Here is a 21,109-nt window from a genome sequence, read left to right on the forward strand (position 1 = left end):
CTTTAATTCTTGTCCCCAGAAATATTATTGTGAATACATCGCATCCACAGCAAATAAAAAAGGATTCAATACGTTAAAAGTGGTTTTTCAAGAAATATGTTTCAAATTTTACCTTTTTTTTATTAAAATCTTTTACTAAAATGTATTTTGAACACTAGAAGTTTTATAAAGGGGAAGGCAGAGACTTCGCTTTGAAATTTCAATAAAATATTTTCAAAACTTGTCTCTTTTTGTTTCACATCTTGAAATCAATTGTCATAATGCATCCTCTTTTGTAAAGTTGCGAAAATAAAATCGCACCCTCACAAAATAAAGTAGAATAAAGCTTCCGTTCAAAAATTATGAATACAATTTTGCTCCACTAATTTTGTAAGAAAATATATTCCCTGCGAGTAAATATTAAGAGAAAAAAAACTACTTTTATGAAGAAGAGAATAGGCCTCCTTGTAAACATTTGAACTGAAACCGTGGTACAACGAAACTTGAAATTTGCATATTATACAAATAGATTTAAATAATTAAACCAACGTTTGTGTGCGTTACATTCACCCGCTCAAATACAACCCAGCGTATTGTTTAAATGATTAGGTTATGTCTTCAGCTGGAACTGACTAAGAGGGTGAGGCGACAACAGCATGCTTTCGGGTGGATGTATACATTTGTTGAATCCGTTTTGTTCTATTTGTTTTTAAAATACACGCGCGCTCGCAAGAGTAAAATATACAACAGAAACGACGTAGTAGAAAGCAAAAAAAACAAAAAACAAAAGCAAAAGAGTTGCATGTTTTGCTTAGTACTCTTTTAGACGTATTACTTCACTAATAGACGAAATGAAGATTGAAAGACCACCATTTCGATCACAAATTGTTGAAAAATGAAATATTTTGTTAAGAGGTAAAGAAGTTAGCGTGATTCATTTATTCAGTAGTTTAAGTAAAAATGAAAGAGTGAAAGATAACAAAAACCAATTATTTCTAGATGAATCTTATAAAATAAAACATGTTTGCCTTTAAAGTAAATTAATTTTTATAATTCGTTCAACAAGCCTGACATATACATCAAACAAATCATTTAAATTGTTCAAATTCACGGAGTTTGAAAATTTTCTGTTCCAGTTAATTTCATATAAAGAGTAAACATAAACATTAAATGTTTATGTTTCTTGGTCGCTCAGTACAAGATATTTTCATGAACAACCATAAAAATATTTTATGGTCAATTTTTTTAGATTAATTTTTTTTGTGTGGTGTATGGAAAAATTCCCGCTCTTAAAATAAAATGTATTTTTGAGGTTGTGCCCGTTTTGGGCGCAATTTTATATTTTTATTACATCAAATTTTGTCCAAGCTCAATGAAATAAAGTAGTTAAATGACCTTCAATTACCGGTCTTTGTACTGTAAAACTTAATGGTGAATTAAACACATTCAATACTAACTGAAAACAAATTATACCTCACAAAACTTTACAAGCTGCTAGACTTCTTTGTAAAATGGCTCCTTACTCGGCCTTTATGAAGATTCTACAAAGATGGCTTTAATAAACGGCAGTTTTTCTAACAGAAATGTTGATGTTATTTCAATAAACGGTAAAATTTACGCTACTTGCAACAGTTCAACAATGTAATAAAGATCTTTAAAAAAAAAATAAAAATTAACAATTTTGTTTATTATCGGTTTTTATTTTAAAAAAGTTTAATTTAGTAATGCTATAATAAGAATAAAAAAAAATCAACAATCCATTAAACGGTCCTGAAATTAATTAGTTCGTACAAAACAAATAAGTTCTTAATTATTAGTTATCTAAACAGAATCTTGTATAGGTTTCATGTACCTGTAATTTTCTCCTTTTTTGTTAACGTTCAAGGAAACAAACTTTCAAATCTATGAAATCCGTCCGATTTTTCGCATAAACGTGAATTTATTAATTTCAATCGATAAAATTTTTCTCTCACAGATGCTATCAAATTATCAAAAGTTACTGGAATAATTTGGGAATAAATCATAATTTTGTGGGGAAAAAACAGTTTACTTCCAGCGGATAGAATTAATAAAAAAATAATAACTAATAAAAACAGCAATCTAACCGCATTATTAGTATCAATTTAAATAGAAATAAGCAATAAGTTATAGCTACATTAGTACAATCATAAAGAAAAAAGAGAATTACAAAAAGAATTCCTTTTTAAAATTCAATGATATTTTTGTAATTTATCGAAAAACGAAGGATTAAAATAGAGAGTAGTTTTTTTTATTTCCATTTTCATATATTAAGGAAAGGATAAATTTATTGAATATAACATAAAATTCTTTATCCTCTCTTTATAAGAAAGGAGGGAAACGTATGGGAATACAAGAGAAACTATCGCACAAATATACACTCGCATACGAGTAAGTATACATACACAACAAAGTTATTGCTAAGATTAAGTTACTAATACTAAAGAAGGAAACTAGGACAAGCCGGGACGATAATACAAGAACAAACAACGCTAAGCTACACTTACATAAATGTGACAAAATTATTACACTTCGTCGGTGATAAGCAAAATTACTTTGTTTATAATAAACAGAAAAATTCTGTTATGCACGTAATGTTTTTAAAATTTCAGTTGAACTCGATTGTAAAACATAATTGTTATTTTAACAAATAAAATCTTTGAATGATAATACTGTATAAACCTCTACAGAGAAAAATAAAAAATTCAATATGTGAACAACCTTTCAGCGAACATAAAAAAAATTAAAACAATTATTTAAAAACACCGCAATAAAAGTAACAACGGTAAAAAATTTATTTTCACAAAAATCAAATAATAAAAGGAAAAATATGATTAGACACGTTTCCCAGCAAAACGACTAGATTCAGATGAAAATTAATAAGCATGAGAAGGGTGTGAGAGAACGAGAGATGATGGAGGAATAGTATCGATCAATGTAAATAATTAACTAGATCCTCATAAAGGCCAAGGTAACTAACTGTAGAGTGTTCCTTGAACTTCATTTCTAACAGAAGCAGAACTTAAGTTTTCAAATTTTAGGAATTCATCAAGACTTCGATCGACCAACCGAATAAAACGTTATTTATACGAAAGTGAATATATATATATATATATATATATATATATATATATATATATATATATATATATATATATATATATGTAAACAAACAAAATATTATTTAAATAAATTATTTATTTAAATAAATTATTTATTTAAATTTCTTGTTATTAAAGAGGCCAATTAGAAGAAAAAAATAACTTAAGAATATTTCTATTCTTTTACGACGGTAGACTGAATAAAATAAAACTTCCCGCCTACAATTACCTGCGTACTTTTATCAGATTTTTATCTTTAAAAAAAAAAATCAACATTATAGATAAAATCCCAATATCTAGATTCTAATTTTTCAAAATCCTGAGTAACAACAATTTGCTTTTTCTTTTTAATATTGATTAAAATAATAACATCAATGCGCTGCAGCATTTAAGAGATTTCCTAAACCAAACAACTCCTAATTAAAATAATAATTTCTTGTAGCAGTTTTGTGGTGTAAACGCAATGTTATAACCTAATAATAAAACATAATTCTTCAGATATATTTTCATAGCATTAATTTTTAAAATATCTGATGCGGTTACCACATGACTTCCTTGTACGCCTATTTAATTACATATACACATTTTTAAAATAAAAATAAAAAAATAAAAATAAAATTGTATTGTAGAATAAAATTGTATGTACTTTTCAAAAAAAATGAAAAGTACATACAATTTTCTTCCATTAATAACTTCTGATATTTTTTCATTTTATTTATTTTTTATTGTTATTATTGAATTATAATTTATCGTAATTTTTTTTCGGAGGTTAATTAATAATTATTAATAAATCAAAATATTTGAATGAAAAAAAAAAAAAAGAGACGAAGTCTGATTCGAACCGACGTGCCTTCCCCTGTAAAATCAAAATATTTTATTAATTAGTTTTATTTAGCTTTAAGTCTGGAACCGATAAAAATAAGTACCACTTATGATTACAGTTGAAAAGCTTTCGATAAGGTCTTATTACTGCAGTTAAGAAAAAGTCCAAAATCCAAATTTTTTTAACTTGGGCTTTTTGGTTCAGTCAATTGCAATCAAAAGAGGACGTGCACAACTAGATGTTACGATAGTCCTAAATCCAAGATTTCAACGTCCTACGATTTGCCGTAGGACGTTATGAGAGATACATACGTTCGTTAAGTACAGACGTCACGCTGAAACTAATCAAAATGGATTCAGGGTTGGTGAAAATGGATATTTCCGTTGAAATCTGAAAAACTAAATTTTTCGCGATAACAATATCAAGGAAGTAAAAATAGGTTTTACAATTATTATGACAACACATTTTGTTACTCTTTAAAATTTACTTAATTCTACATATCAATTAAAAACTGAAAATTAATTAAAATAATTAAACGAAAATGCGTAACTGAAATTGGAAAAACACAGGAACTTTATATCTTAATATATACAAATCTAATTACGAATAAAGACAGAAATCACTGTACATCTACCAATTAAATAAAATAATTCGGGCGCTAGTTTAAGAGCTAAACATAATCAGTGACTGGTCTCAAATCCATCTCATTCTCTGAAAAAAAAACTATTTAATAGTAAAAGAAGTAATATAGTTATTATCTTATTTTCTAAATATAATTAAACATTTTAAATTTAACATCTACTTCATCACTGACTCTTCAGTAGATAAGCACATAGAGATCTGGATGAGTTTATTCAAATAAAAACATTCCAACTGCATAATAATATTTAATTATCAAAAATTTATTCTAAAATTTGATCTAGAAATACTATTTTCATATTAATCCAAATATCATTCTGTTAGGTGATTTTAAAATAGTTTTAAATAGAAATATATATATATATATATATATATATATATATATATATATATAATTAATATTTCTCAGTTCGATATTATAATAAAAACAGAAGCACAGAATATTCAGATCACAAATAAATCATTAGTATTTTGTAAAAATAAATACAAATACAGAAAAAAATACTTAGCTTACAAGTATTCTACTTTCATAAATCTTCAGGTAAACCACCAACCATTATAAAATTTTAAAATATTACAATTATTACATAAAACAAACAAATGACATGAATTTCCCTTCAAATGTGAAACATTTATCAAGTGCAACTACAAAACATAGCCTACATACTATATGATCCAATGTAAAAATTCCATTAACGACAGGTCTGATATTAACAGTTTTAAGTGGATTGTATGGTAGCATAATATAATATATTTAATCTAATGTAAATAAAGAAGTGAACGATTGCTGTATAATATTAGATATTGATTTATAAAGGAATGGCTATTTAGTTATATGATGTGCTATCAAATTTTCCGGTTTAGATGAATTAGGTGAAGTGATGAGTATAAGAGATAGTCGTGTATTGACCAGTCCAATAGTGTGGATCACATAGTATGTAGGGTATGTTTTGTAATTGCATTTGATAAATTTTCACATTTGAAGCGAAACTCATTTGTTTGTTTTTGTTTTATGTAATAATTGTAATATTGTAAAATTTTATAACGAGTTATAAAGTATTTTATCTGTGTATTTTTATTTATCTTTACCACCTACGTAATAATTTATTTGTGATCTGTATATTTTGTGCTTCTGTTTATATATATGTCATTTCTGCTGGTGACTAGATTAAGGTATCACTTTTTAGTGTACGACAGTTATTCTTGAGGATAGCTAATATGTGAATTCAGATCGAATTGTGCTTTTGTCAGGTTGCCTACAATCACTTCAATTAAATCATTAAACAGAAATATTTAAATATAATACAACTTATAAAATGTTATAGGTTTGTTAATATTTTAGTAACAGTTAATTAAACATCTTGCTACAGAAATAATAATGCATTAGCACTAGAAGTTGCAATTAATATCACATTTTGGTCACCTAGTAACACAACCATTGTGTTATCTAATACATGAAATAAATAGGACAATTCATACAGAAGCAAAGCTGCTAAGTAAAATATGATTTCTTTTTCCTTACCAGAATCAGTACAGTTTCTATTCTGCTCCAGTGAAATTTACCAGAATTATTGTGTTCTCCAAAATACTTTGTTTTTTGAAAGGAAATGTTTTCACTTCAAGTTCATTCTCTTTAATCAGCTAATTTTATCGTCTGGTGTTCTGACTGACAGCAGGTCCCTTATTGTCATAGTTATCTCCATCCATTTATGTTCCAGCCTTCTCCTTCATCCCCTTATAGTTTCCAATCTATCATATCTATTAATTTTATCCTTCTTCCTTGTTTCCTTTCTCCTTCTACAAACCTTTCCGATGCAGTTGTCAAGATTCCACTTCATCTACTCACTATTGACCTATGCGGTTTCCATTTTTTTTCTGTGAACTTTCCGCATAAGTATTCTTTCTTCTTTAATCCTGTTCATTACTTCCTTATAACTAATTTTATTCATACATCTTACTTCCTACATCCTACATCTCAAAAAAACCTCATACAGTCCCTCTGCATTTTCCTCATGGTCTGTGCTCAGACCATGTAACAAAATATTTCATACATAGTATTTGGCTAATCTGCTTCTTAACTTTAAAGACTTATATTCCAAATACTATTTGAAAAAACCAAAAAAATCTGATGTGGACACCAAATGACACATTTTTTAAAAATGAAAATGTACTACAATTTTATTTCATTAATAACTACTGATATTTTTTTTTTATTGTTATTACTTAATTATTATTTATTGTAAAACTTTTTTTTTTACAATCAGAGGTTAATAATTAATAAATCAATATATTTAAATAAAAATTAAAAAATTAAAAAAAAAAAGATGAAGTCGAATTTGAACTGATGTCCCTTCCCCTTCTAAGATCCAAATACTTCATTAATTAAACTTTTATTTGACTATAACTATGAAACCAATGAAAATAGGTACCCCTTGATACATTGTTGAAAAACATCTAGTGAGGGCTTATTACTGCAGTTAAAAAAAATCAAAAATCCAAATATTTTGGATTTTGGGCTTTTTTGACACTTTTGGTCCAGCTGATTGCAATCAAACAGAGAGGTGCACACAACTAGATGTTACAACAGTCCTAAATCCAAAATTTCAACATCCTATAGCTAATCGTTTTTGAATTATACAAGATACATACGCACATATATATCCACATACATAAATACATATGTTACATACGTGGTATAATACCATGTATTATAAATACATATGCATATGTATGTATAATACCATATATTATAAATACATATGCATACATATGTACAGACGTCATACCGAAACTAGTCAAAATGGATTCATAGATGGTCGAAATGGAGATTTTCATTGAAATCTGAAAACCGAAATTTTTCACCATCACAATACTTCCTTTACTTCATACAAGGAAGTAAAAATTATAATGAGCACATCCTACAAAGATCATGTAAAATTTTTAAGTTCATACTGTAGAATCCAGTCAACATAATTTTTTATTTTAACAATGAGACCTCAATAAAATCAATTGATATGAACTACCTGGATTTATAACGCTATAATACCAATGATATCTGAATCCTATAATAAAAAAAAAGATCAATCTAAGTATAAATACATAAAAATATTTATTAGAAGTATATCCCAAAAATGCATTTGTAAAATAAAAATCAATTAAATTTCGGTAAACCAAGCAATTCAATCTATGCTGGACGCTTTTTCTCTTCATCACAGAGAGATTGGCTGTAAAATGAACTTTTATTCTGTCGTTGAGACTGATGGCCTCATGTACAAAGATTCTTTATGCGTACCACAGTTTCTATGAGACCAGAATGAACATTTTAAAATCAACAACCCCTTTCTGTTATGAAAAAGAACCTGTTTTTATTAGAAAGAATGGAATTAAACATAAAAAAACTATCATATTTTTAGTTATGTAATCACATTAGTATGATCGTATAATTAATTTCCTTCTCATATTCATACACATTCCTATACTCAATGCTTCTCACTTATACAGTGATTATTTAAAAATAACCTCAAATATTGTGTAAATACATAAGTTAATTTATCAAAACGTAATTATCTAAAAATAATCATGTTACTATTAATATTAACTTATATTTCAAACATACTTCTCTTATTTCAAAATTCTTATTATTATTATTATTATTATTATTTATTATATTATTATTATAATAATAATAATTATAATTACTATTAACAATATCTCTTGAGTTCATATGAAATAAATTAATTTCCTTATACTTTAAAAAATTCTTTAAAATTAAATACCTGTTTTGTAAAGGCTGCACACTTGACTTAATACAGAATTAAAAATCTGTTATTTTACATTAAACTAAAATATATACATAGAATAATGCACTACAACTCATTCAATGACAAGAGCAAACTTAAAGCCATCTTATTTATTATTTTAATGTTGGCATTTTAAAACAAGTACAACATTATTTTATGATTGTCTTTTCAAGGCTAAGAGGTGGGAGATTCCCTGTATTTTATATTATGCTGGATCAAGCGAAGAAAGCAATGACCTACATAAAACATAGATTTATCTAGTACATCCGAACGCAGTAATTGAATGGAATTAATTTTTAATACTTAATGAAAAAAAAAAAAAAAAACATGGTATGATGATAATGATTATACTGTGAATGAAAAGGGCACCTAAACCTTCAGTCAAAATGTAAAATCAGCTGTTCAACGATAAACATTTCTATGAAACTATAAACCTTTTCACAGATTCATTAAAAGAGGGACATAATACAAAAGACTTTTTTTAATACAAAAGATTTTTTTCTCACTCTCTCCAACATAACTTTAAAAAATTACTTGTGCTGCTAAAAATACTATCTCTGTATATCAGTTTCAAAGTGATAGGAGAGATTAGTCCACCCCAATCTCTTTTCAAATTAATTATAATTATTATTATTTTAGTTTATATAAGTACACCTTGTTTTTAGGTTTATATAGAATATAATTAAATAATTAATACATAGACTATGATATAATGTATTGTAAGTTTAGTTCTAAAATTCTGTACTTTAGTGATTAAAATAAGTTATAGTTTTATTAATTACATAATAATGTCTAATAATTCAAATTTTAAAATTATTTAAATATTGTCTTTAATTTAAATATAAAATATCATACCATGAAATAATTTCCTTAATTTAATTTTAAGAATTTCATTTCAATTGCATTAAGCATTTGAATTGTGTTGTACAAAAACAATTCTGCTGTCTGGTTTGGTAAAGATGGATATTGTTATTTTTTTTAAGAATGACCATTCTTTTTAGCAAAGATGTGTGACTGTTATTTAAACACACACAAGGCGAATAATGCACCCTTTCTTTTGCTAAAACAATATTCATCACGGATAATTTTAATCATATAACATACAGTAAAAAGTTTGAGTATGTAACAGGATCGGTGATATTTTTTTACACAACACTTGATTAAATTAATAAACTTTTATAGGGTAATTAGTATAATTAAATTTCACACTAATGTATTATTTACGCGCCAGTAACACCTAAAGTAATTAGTTTATTAAAATTGAGCTAAAAATTTTTGCATCCACTCTAGTTGTGTATCATTTTTAGTTAGTCATATTTGTCACATCTTATTCTAACATAATAAGTAAACTATAAACTACAAACTTGATAATAAATGACAACAAACCATCATTTAATTTTAAAAAGAGTATTTCTGTAATTATTGATAGTAAACTCTTATGATGGAAATATATATATATATATATATTACACTCATATATTATGCACAATGAAACTAACATCAATTATCACTAATATCTGAATTAAAATTCATTATATACACAAATATAACACAAAGGATAACATTTCCCAGCTTGATTGAACTACAGCTGCAGAGATTCCATGTATTACATTTTGAATCTATAATCAGAGCTCCAGAGATTCCATGTAATATATTTTGAATTTATAATCAGGTTGAAACCACCATACAAATAACTAAATTCATTTAGCAGAGTGTAATTAATGTATAACCTAATAGCAAAACTTCTTAGGTATCAATAATCTTCCAACTATCATAAAACAAAACTAGTTTCTAATATTTAACTTTTTTCCAGATATTGAAGTTAATTTAAAAAGTTATTAAATTATCTACAACATTTAGCATTAATAATTCAATGAATCAAACCACATGATTCCATTGTTTACAAATATTAGGAAGCAAATCATTTATATGACATTCATTTCCATAAGAGAGATAGTGTTTCTTTGTTTCATCTGGAAGGTACTGGGTTCAAATTCTTATGCATCTTTTCATTACACATTACAAAAATTCACTTATTTTTTACTTTATACATATATAAATAGAGAAAGGTTAATTGTAAACTGGACATAAGTCTACAGTTACCACAGCAGAATAGATTAAATATATATATATATATATATATATATATATATAAATGTCATGAATAAAAACAAACAATATTTTATTTTTTAAACTTGAAATAGAAATTCATGATTTTTAGCCGCTGTTGTCAGTAACACAAAGAGAAAAGATATCGATTTAATGTAAAGACCGAGTAGTTATAATAGAAACGCTGAAATAATATAAAAAGAAATCTATTGCAATTAATGATAGCAAAAACTATTGTTGTTTTCATCATTGTCGAGTAACGGGTAAAGGAAACCGAAATGCTTTTAAATCATAGCTATACAAATGAAGTTCATCAACCCTACAAAAGATCTTACCCTACTTTCTCTACATAATACATTTTTTTTATTATCATCATTTATTATTGTTATTATTATTACTATTATTATTATTTATAATCATATCTTTTTTTTTTTAATTAATCCTTTTATATTAATTTCCTTTACTAAGGAACTAGAAGCAAATACAAAAAATACATATATATATACTTATACTGTAATTGCAGCAATATCAATATAATTAAATGGGTTCTTAAACAGACTGTTCTACAATAAATAAATTTACGACTAATTTAATTACAAAATAATTTATAATTACACAGAAAACAATTTATTAGCAATTCAAATTAGGATGATCCAAAGAACAATTATATCTAACAATTAAATTACTGAATACACAAATTTAATTAATAATTTAAAAACATAAATAACAAGAACATATCTAATCTTGTTATCTTTAATCTTGTTGAGTAGGCCATACTAATCTGAATTAAAATTTGAAAAAAAATATAAGTAATCTAGCAACAAAAAATTAAGTATTATGAAGTACTTTTGTGATAATATTCATTTATTAATTCCCTAATAAGACTACATATTTTCTTTTTAATTGCAGCCATAAAATATAATAAATATCCTTTTCAATAAAAATTGATTAAGTTTTTGCCTATTACAAGCTATTAAAAAGAATTTTTTCATTTACAATATGCAATAATAATAATAATAATAATAATAATAATAATACTGAGCAGTATAATCAATATAACTTGAAATACTAATTTCCTTTCAAAGAAATTAGTAATGTGAGGTGAAAGCATATATACACTTACACAGAGTAATATTCTTAATACCAAACATTTAAAGAGAAATGGGAAAGTTTATTTAATAATAAAAAGATTAATTTTTTACTTAAAAATAAGTGTATTGCTATAAACACAGGCATAAAGAAACTTAATTAAAGAATTTAACTGCATGGACTCGATGGTTTCATGATTTTTTGTCAGATGATAACATTTTAATGATGAAAAAAATTCAATGAAACTTGATAAAGAAGAATGACTGAAAGCTGGATCATTGTACTGGAACAAGATTAATTACCATTAATTTCATTTCACTGCCTATATTCTGCCTTTCCAGTTCAGTTTTTTAAAATTTTCTTCTTATAAAGATGAAAGACAAACATATAAAGAAGAGTTTTGAGAATGCAGGATGTTAAATGGGAGTTTCCTGAAGTTTAAGGAAGAAAGAATCAAAATAGTTGTGCTATTCAAATATATTTTTCAAGGTGTTTTAAGTCCATATTCACAAAAGAAAACAAATTAATTTTAATTTATTTGTCTTTAAATTATTTTACAAAGATTTCCCAATATCTTTATTATCCCTAAATTAATAAATCATTATCAGGGCTGCTGAAGTTAATGATGTAGAAAATCACATACATTAGAAAACAATAAAGAATTTCACAGACAACAGGGTTCTTCAAACTCATCAAACTGTAATTATTAAGCTAGATCCACACTGATATTTTCTAGCGATAAAACATGGATTCATGATATAATTTGTATTAATTGAGCTACATGAAAAGAAATAGTATGGCCAATTATCAGTATCATACATCATGGCTTGAAAGTGTAACACAATATAGATAAAAGGATGTATAGATAGTAGTGTGTCATAAGATTAAATTTAACATAAATGCAATAATAATGATGTTTTAAACATCCCTCATTAAATGCAGTGAAGATGGTATTTATAAGTGATAATCACCTGATAACTTGAAATACTAATTTCCTAGTAACCCTAATAACTCATTTTCCTTAGAAACCCTGCCATGGTGTTTGTTATTAAAGATTGAAAAATTAAAACTATATATGTTTTTGATTTTCACTAGTTTTGCTTAAATAAAACTGAAGAATGTACTTTGTTTCAATACACAGTACCGTCTTCAGATAAGTACAGAATAATATGGTACAGTATATTACTGTATCAAAACAGCTGTTATGTAAAACTACAGAAAATCAAAAATTTTTTTTTTTAATTTTTTTAATTTTACAATTTTTGTTTATGAATTTTCACCAAGTAAAGGTTTCATCCATTGAGTATTTGTTATTCTTGACAATTTTTAGAGTAATTGTGTCTTGTATGAGGTCGCCTGGAATGTTTTAATAAAGACTGCTTAAACATATGTCGCTGTTAATTCCAAATATAAATCTCTCTTCGTATATTGATTTTCAAAACTTCAAACAGCAAATAATTATGAACATGCTGTTAAAAATAGGGACATTACATTGTAAACCAGTATGTTTTATATTATTATAATTAAATATCAGAATTATACAGCAGTTTCATTGAAAAAAATATTGTTGGAATAAAATAATCATTGTAATAATTCTAACCAAAATTCTAAACAAAAGCATTCACTAATTTACCTTATAGTTTCATTAATAGATATATCTTAGAAATAATAAATACTTGTAATTATTTTTAGAATATAAAAAAAAAAACAATTTGAGGAAGAGAACTTAAAATTTCTTTAAACCCTATTAAAGTTTTAAAACATATCTGAATAATTAAAAAATTAATTTAATTCGGATAATGGTAAATTGAATTATTAGTGTTCTTTTGCTAATATTATTTTAAATTGTCCTATATTTGTTTCCAGTTAATCTAATTTGTATGTACTAATTTTATTTACTTCATACTGGCCAAAAATAAAAAATAAACATCACGTTAATACTAAAATATTTTTAATATTTTGTAATGTAGTTAACAAGTTAAAAAAATATTATCCAAGTATTAATACTGGAAATTATTACAAATTAATTTTTTCACAAAAAAAGACTGGCTAGCACATTACCATTAATAATTATGTATTTTTCACACACTGCAGGGCTGCGACTCATTTCATGAAAACCACATAACTTAGTCATCACATAAAAATGTACAAAATATAGTTTTGAATGCTTCTTTATAACCCTAACACCAACAGAAAGAAAATGGTGAGCCAGGTTGAAAAATGTGATATCAACAGATAAAAAAAAAGAAGTTGCAATTTTGTAAATTATCTTATTGGCAGTGAACTAACAACTGAAAAGAATCAATATAATATACCAATAAGGCAAAATCTGTAAACAATGAAGAATTAAAAGCTTTGTACAAGGTCCCTGAGGCAGTTTGTGGGGGAGAACAGAACATAAATTGAACAAAACATTCCACTAATCTAAGTCTCAAGACATCTAATTACTGGGTTTTAATAAAGGAATTACAATAATCTTAACAATGAATTGGGAAATAACAGTTAGAAAAATGTGTTTCTACAGCTTAGTAAATGATTTTATGTAGAATTTGGAATAGTATTTTTAACATAATGCCATCATTGTGTTCCATGAGTGTTTTACACCATATAATTCACTTACAGTGAATGAAACACTCACATGATCTTCATGAATATGTCACTTGTAACTCTTAAAATCTGGATTGTATAAGTCAGTGTGGGAAACTCAAATAAATGCTTTCCCTAAAATATTGAGAACAAATCGCTTAATGGATATGTACGAGTATGTAATGCTCTGTCCAACAGTTTTGTCTTGTAATGGAATCAGAGTGGTTCTGCAAAGAAGTTCAAAACTTCTCAGAGACAAACATTTGTACTACCCTCATAATGGAGTTTTAGAATCATTCCGATGATTCTTAAGTGCTTTCTTACAGTTACCATATTCTGTCAGAGAAAGGAGGATGCTTAGGTTTTCCAGATGAAAATTGGATAGATTTAGCTGCAGTACCATGCATTCATAGTCATGAGAATCTTTGCAATAGCAGGCCTAAAATAACAATAAACAGTTGGATACCTAAAAATATTCAAAATTATAATTTGGAAAAAATACTTTCTACTTCCTGTTAACTTATAATTTAATTACACACTACAATAAGATCTATGAGGAGAGAGATGTGATCTCTAATATATAATGTGATCTTATATATGGAAAGGGAATCTAAAAATCATAATTCTGTGCATATTTATTTTAGGAGTGGCCCTGTAGATGTAGACTAGAGTTTGGTACACAAAATCTCAACCGACTTAAAACCTAGACTAAAGAGGTGAGTCAATTATAAAGCTCAAAGCTAATCAAGCACAAAAACACAGCAGCCAGCAACCAAATATGCTGGACACTATTTGTAGTCATCCCATACGTAGCAAGTCATCCAGATGGAATTTTTCTTCAATAGTTTTGGTGAAACTACAATTTCAACAGTTTGTAACACTGTTAACATTCCCATACATCCTTGTAAGATTTTAATGGACAAAATTGATATTTATAATCTAATTTTAACAAGCAAAAAAAAAAATTATGTGTAGCTGGAACATTAGAGGGCACATAACATAAGAGACGGTTAAAATTTTAATTTTTTTTTCCTGGAAGGGCTTACAATGTGAATCTGCACTTATGACCTCAACAAATCCATTAGGTATACAAGAATTTTGTGCTTTCTAACTAAAAAAAAAAATTTTTTAAATCATTAAAATGTATGAAATTTCTAACACACTCAAACCATATTTAACAGATGCCAAACAGTGAATCAGAATGCAGTTTTTGTAACTGGATAATCAGATAAGTTACAAGTGAATTCATACATATCAGATTTAAAGAGGATTACCAGAGTTTGAATTTCAGCTAAGCTAAGCAAGACATTTTTCATAAAATTCATAATACTGTAAAAATTTTATTATAAAATTTTTACAGTATAATCACTATCTGTAATTGGGTCTAATACTGCTGATTATCTGAATAAATAAACAAATCAATAACTATACGTAGTAGAAAAAATTTCCATGTAGTCAAGTAAATTAATATTATTGACAACGTACATTTATGAGAAAGTATATTTACAAAAAAGGGTGTGGCACGACATCTCACATAGTGTGCCACTTCATCACGATACATTTAATTAACAGCAGCATGTTAACTTGTTCCATATTTAATTAAAACAATATATCAGTAAAAACATATTTTTGTGAAAATACTTATGGATATCCTAATTTTGGTAAAAAAAAAAACAAAAAACAAAAAAAAACACTAAAATACAAATTTACAAACTTTTAAAATAAACAACACATGCCTACATACTAAATAGCTTTAAATTATACTTAATTATATTTACATTATTTTCTCTATATTAATAAATAATTATTAACAAAAAATATTTAATGAGCAAAATAATTATTGTGCAAAACTAATAAAAAAATTTCTTCTATCATTTATTTTTGAAGTAAAATGGTTAAAAAGCTAGATATCAAATTTAATACTTTATAATCACTTGCTACTCGAAAGGAACGATTGAATTTGAACAGTTACACTTTATGAACTCCTTAATAGAAAAAAAAATATGTTTCATACACAATAAATCTTGTTCTTAAATGCAATATGGGTTTTCAATTTATGAGAGTTGTTTAATAATTAAAGAGACAAATGGCTGTGGAAAAATGAATATTCATTCAATGACAATGCAATTAACGTTACTTTTTCCTCAAATTCTGGGCTACAATTAGGCACTTGTCTCATTTTTCTGTGACCTTTCTTATTCCAGTAGTAAATAATTGTTTACATTGGTGTCTGAGCCATTCTTTTACTGCATTCTTCACCCACTCATGGTTGCCAAACTAGATCCCATGCAATAACTCTTTGAGAAGATCAAAGAAAAAGAAATCTGATTTTGCAAGATTGGGGACTGTAAATTGGATGTAGCAACACCACTTGACCCAGTTTTTGATTAGATTCCTGCATATTTTGAGAGCTATGGAGGTGGGTGTTATCAAGCAGAAGTATGCTTTTTGAGAGAGAAGCAGGAAGTTATCTCCTTATTGCAGATTACACTTTATTTTCTAGCATGTCACAATACTAAACTCACTGCCGATTAAATGTTCATCCAAATAGTCACAAAGCACTGATAGCATCATACAGAAAATAGAATGGACAGTGCTGATAGTCCCAATTCAAATTTTATGAATTTTCCAAATTTTTATGCATCTGTCCTTGCAAATAGATCATTAACATGATTTTGCAATGCCTCAGTCGAAACTTCAATCAGTCTTCTGATGCAATGAATATAGAGGTATTTGTTCTACCAATTTAAACTATTCAATCCACTAACAAAAATTTGCACAGTAGTATACTAATTTATACTGTTCTAACATCTGCAAGTGGATTTTGGGCTGTTTTAACAGCTCTAGAAAATTAAAATTCTGATCACAGCAAGCTGTTCTTCCATGGTATTCATTTCAGAGCCGATGTTATAATAATTGAAATTCTTTCTGAACAGTTAGTGGTATTTTCTCAGGGGTGCCGACTTGAATGTCAAACAGTTTCAGTTCAATCTATATATTTCTATATTAATCTATATTTATAGATATATTTATATTATATTTTATATAATCTATATATTTTTTAAAATAATTTTTCTACTGTTGCCATCTGTCTCTTTAAACAACCCTCATAATTGAGGTAAACCTGTAAAAATTAAACTAGGTTAACGATAAAAGCCAAGGCTAATAAGTACAAAAGAAAACGCTAAGTTTTAACAAATATTAAATGGTGAAAGGATGCTTGGTGCTCAGCCCCAAGTATGAAAAAACATAATTGTACAGCATTTGAAGGAAAATGCTGTAACCAAAAGATTGTAAGAGACTTTTCTGTAAATAGGTGATGTCAGCCACTCTTAAGAATAACATGGATTCTGTGTCAGACTTATATAAATACATACCTTACTGTTTCTGTTACTGTTATCAACTACTATATTTGCATATTGGCATACAATGTTACATAACAAACATTAACAACAATACATATATACTAGTGAGCTCCAGCTTGAAATCTCTTCTATTAGACTCACTTCATACAAATTACTTTTCTTGACCTATTTACTGATTGCAAATAGCACAGATTTAACTATAAAGAATACAATACAAATTGAAGCAACTACTCCACAACAATTAGAAAATCTACAGATTTACTTAATGACTGAGTGTTCGAGGAGGTTCCTACTAAATTTTTTACATGCATATTCCTTTATTTAAAATAATGAAAGAAGTTCATTCAAACATGGATCTGAAAATGCTTTGTTTTGCAGTTACGGTTAACAAAAATTTCACCCTGTAATTTTGCACTCTGCGTAAAGTTAAAAAATTATTCAAATATAATGCACAACACTTAATAGCTGTACAGCAATTAGTATTGACAACTACTAAAATAAAAAATTTCTTAAATTATTAAGTTTTTAAATTAAATTTTGAATACTAAAAATTTCATAATTTTTTCGCATAAAATAATAACTTAATAAAAATGAGACTGCTATTAAACTAGTGTTTTATTTAATCTGTCTTTTTTATCTATTTTGAGTAGTGTGTAATATCAAAAAACATTTATGTTTGGTTTAAAAATTTTCAAACAAATTTTTCTGCTACATTTTGATCAATTTTGATTCTGTTTCAAATAAACATTAAACAATTAAAACTTCTGTTTTTTGTGATTTAATTTTCCCTACATTCTATATAAATTTTGTTAAAACTATGTTTGTTTACAAACATAATTACAATTAAATCCGTATTTCACCCCACAATTGTTCTAGAACCATTAATGTTAGAAAGTAATTGTATTTAGCTAAAATTTTCAGTGTTTCATTGTGAATAAAAACAACACCTTATTTTACAAATCTGTTTCAAATCGCATGAATTATAATTGGAAACGTCAGGGAGAATCAATACTCAAATTACAATATACCTTCCACTACATATAATATCAGTCAATAAAACTTGGAGGTAATGCTTAAATATCACTAAACCAATGATTGACAAAAAAATTTATTCAAAACAAATCTAATTCCTATTGAAATACAAAATTATTAAAGTTATCAAAAAATACTAAATAAAAGTTTTAAAGGTTTCAAATAATTAATTATTCAGTTAAGAGGAATGTTGTAAACAAAGTAAATATTCCATGTGTCCACATTTAGATTTATACTACATTCAGCCATACAGCCACCAAAACTTGAACACATTCAAACATTTCAGGTGTTAGTCTAATTTTAAAATAAATCACTAATATTGTATAATATTTTAATTGTTATTAATAACGATTAAGCTGCATGGATAATTAACACTACGTGCAATTCAGTAAATTAATTTAAGCAAGCAGTAGGAGCATAAGTATAAAAATACAGAATGTTCAAAAAAGAACTCCGGAGTTTCAAGAACAAATATATTTTCTTAGCACTCAATAGGTTTTATGTGTAATATTGAATTGAAAGCAATTATGTTTTAGTTTACACATTCTCAGTCAGATAGCAGCTGTGTTAGATTTTTGCACAGATTCGATTTGTTACGGAGTCCAGGCTTCAGTAAAATAGTATCGTTACAATGGAAAGCACACTGCATTTACCGATTCGCAAAAACAAAATCAGTTACTGTGGTATAAAGTAATTATATGTGAGTTTATTTTAGAAATTCTCCTTTTTAGGAAAATTGTAAAATTCTCTTTTTTGAAATTTTAGAAGTGACAAAAGTGGAGTGAACAATCTTTGGAAACTGGAAGCGTTTTGAAAGGACTGTCACCAGATAGGCCTAAAACTAAGTCCCAAAAACAAAGACAGAATTTGACTGTCTTTCCAACAAAGTCCAAAATGTTCAGTTCAAAGTGTTAGTCATCAACTAAACATTCATAAAAGCACTATCCACAATGTTCCCAAGCGACAAACTCGGTGCTTAAATCTGCAGCTACACCGTGAAATTAAACCTAACGATAAGCCATAAAGAGTTAAAAAATTACGATATTATACTTCATTTTTGCTGATAAAAACTACCAGAAATGCATTTTATTTTCTGATAAAGCAACATTTAATGTTCATGGAGTCATGAATCGACATAATCGTCGATGGGGTCAAAAAAATCTATAGGAAATAGTGGAATTCATCCGCAACTCTCTGAAAGTGAATGTCTGGTGTGGTATGACACATTGTAAAATTTTTGGGTCATTTTTCCCCCAAGAGCAGACAATTAGAGGCACCGTTTTCTTGGATATATTAGAGAAACCTTGAGTTTTCAAAGATTGAAAATATGGAGGATCTAATTTTCCAACATATTGGAGCCCTTCCTCACCATGCAAAAGTTGTGCAGACTACACTCAACAGGTTTTCAGAAGGCTGAATAGGGAAAGAAGCTCCAATCACTTAATCACTGTGAAGTCTTGATTTGACATTAATGGATTTCTTCTTTTGGGGTTACATAAAAGACACTGAAGTCAAAGACAAAATGCAGTAATTTGATCCAACGCTAAAGACTAACAGCAGCCCATGGAATCAATTTCTCCAAGTGAGATATTCTCCAAGTATGGAACAAGGTGGGTTATTGATTTTAAACTTTTTAAACACCTAGTGATTTTTTAAACATCTTTTTGATCCAGTTAGTATGAACTGTAAGAGATGTCCTACATATGTAGTCATATTTATGTAGCAGATGTCATATATATGTTCAACATTCACAAAGATAAAAGAGGTGATGTGAGTAAATAAATATTCTTTTGACGGCCCAGCATACATTTTCTGTGTGTCAGGACTCCAATAACTTTTTTCTCAAGAGTACCAATCGAAACACATATAAATTTAGTTTCCAATACAAGTTACACAGATAATTAATTCTATTTATACACATAGAATGCTTATGACACGTAATATTATATAATAAATAACTTAATAAATTATAATTTTTTAAATCAAAGAACTATTGTTAAAACGTAAATGAATATTTATTTATCATTTGAGCTGTGAATAATTGTGGGCAGTAGACAGAATCAGTAATGAATCATTAATCTTTTTTAAGTCCTCTAATTGGAAAACTATTGCACTATCAGTTTAATTTCTGAAATAATTTCCATAATTTCAAACAATCACTCTTTTTTTTCCTAATATAGACAACTATTTCATAAAGGTGAATATGAAGAAAGAGAAGAACATTTTAATTGCCATATACATTATTTGATTTTTGTTATTTTTCTAATATTTTTGCTGATTTAACAAATTTAAAAATACTTGGAATCAAAATCATGTGAATTATATATAAAACATTCATTTATACTTCATATTATTAATTAAGGTTTCTTCATTTTTGCCATAGCTTAAAATGCTAGACAAAACTGCATTGCGTTACACTTGTATTGTGTTCACTCAGTTGTAGAAAAAAAACTTAGGCTGTTCATTAGATACTCCCGAGACATTATGCACATTTTCTATTATTAATAGGTAATAAATAAAGGACAATGGTTTTCTTTATTTCCCAATTTATGTTTCATATTGAAAAGG

The 21,109-nt window shown here is 26.9% G+C and overlaps 1 protein-coding gene across 4 annotated transcripts in view; it reads right to left on the reverse strand.

The window, feature by feature from the left end:
- The window catches only part of Efa6 (Exchange factor for Arf 6), a 396,188-nt gene that overhangs the window by 127,966 nt on the left and 247,113 nt on the right, over positions 1-21,109 (reverse strand). The gene's annotated exons all lie outside the window — the stretch shown is intronic.

The sequence above is a fragment of the Lycorma delicatula genome, chromosome 3 (genome assembly GCF_047948215.1).
Source record: "Lycorma delicatula isolate Av1 chromosome 3, ASM4794821v1, whole genome shotgun sequence".
NCBI lineage: Eukaryota > Metazoa > Arthropoda > Insecta > Hemiptera > Fulgoridae > Lycorma > Lycorma delicatula.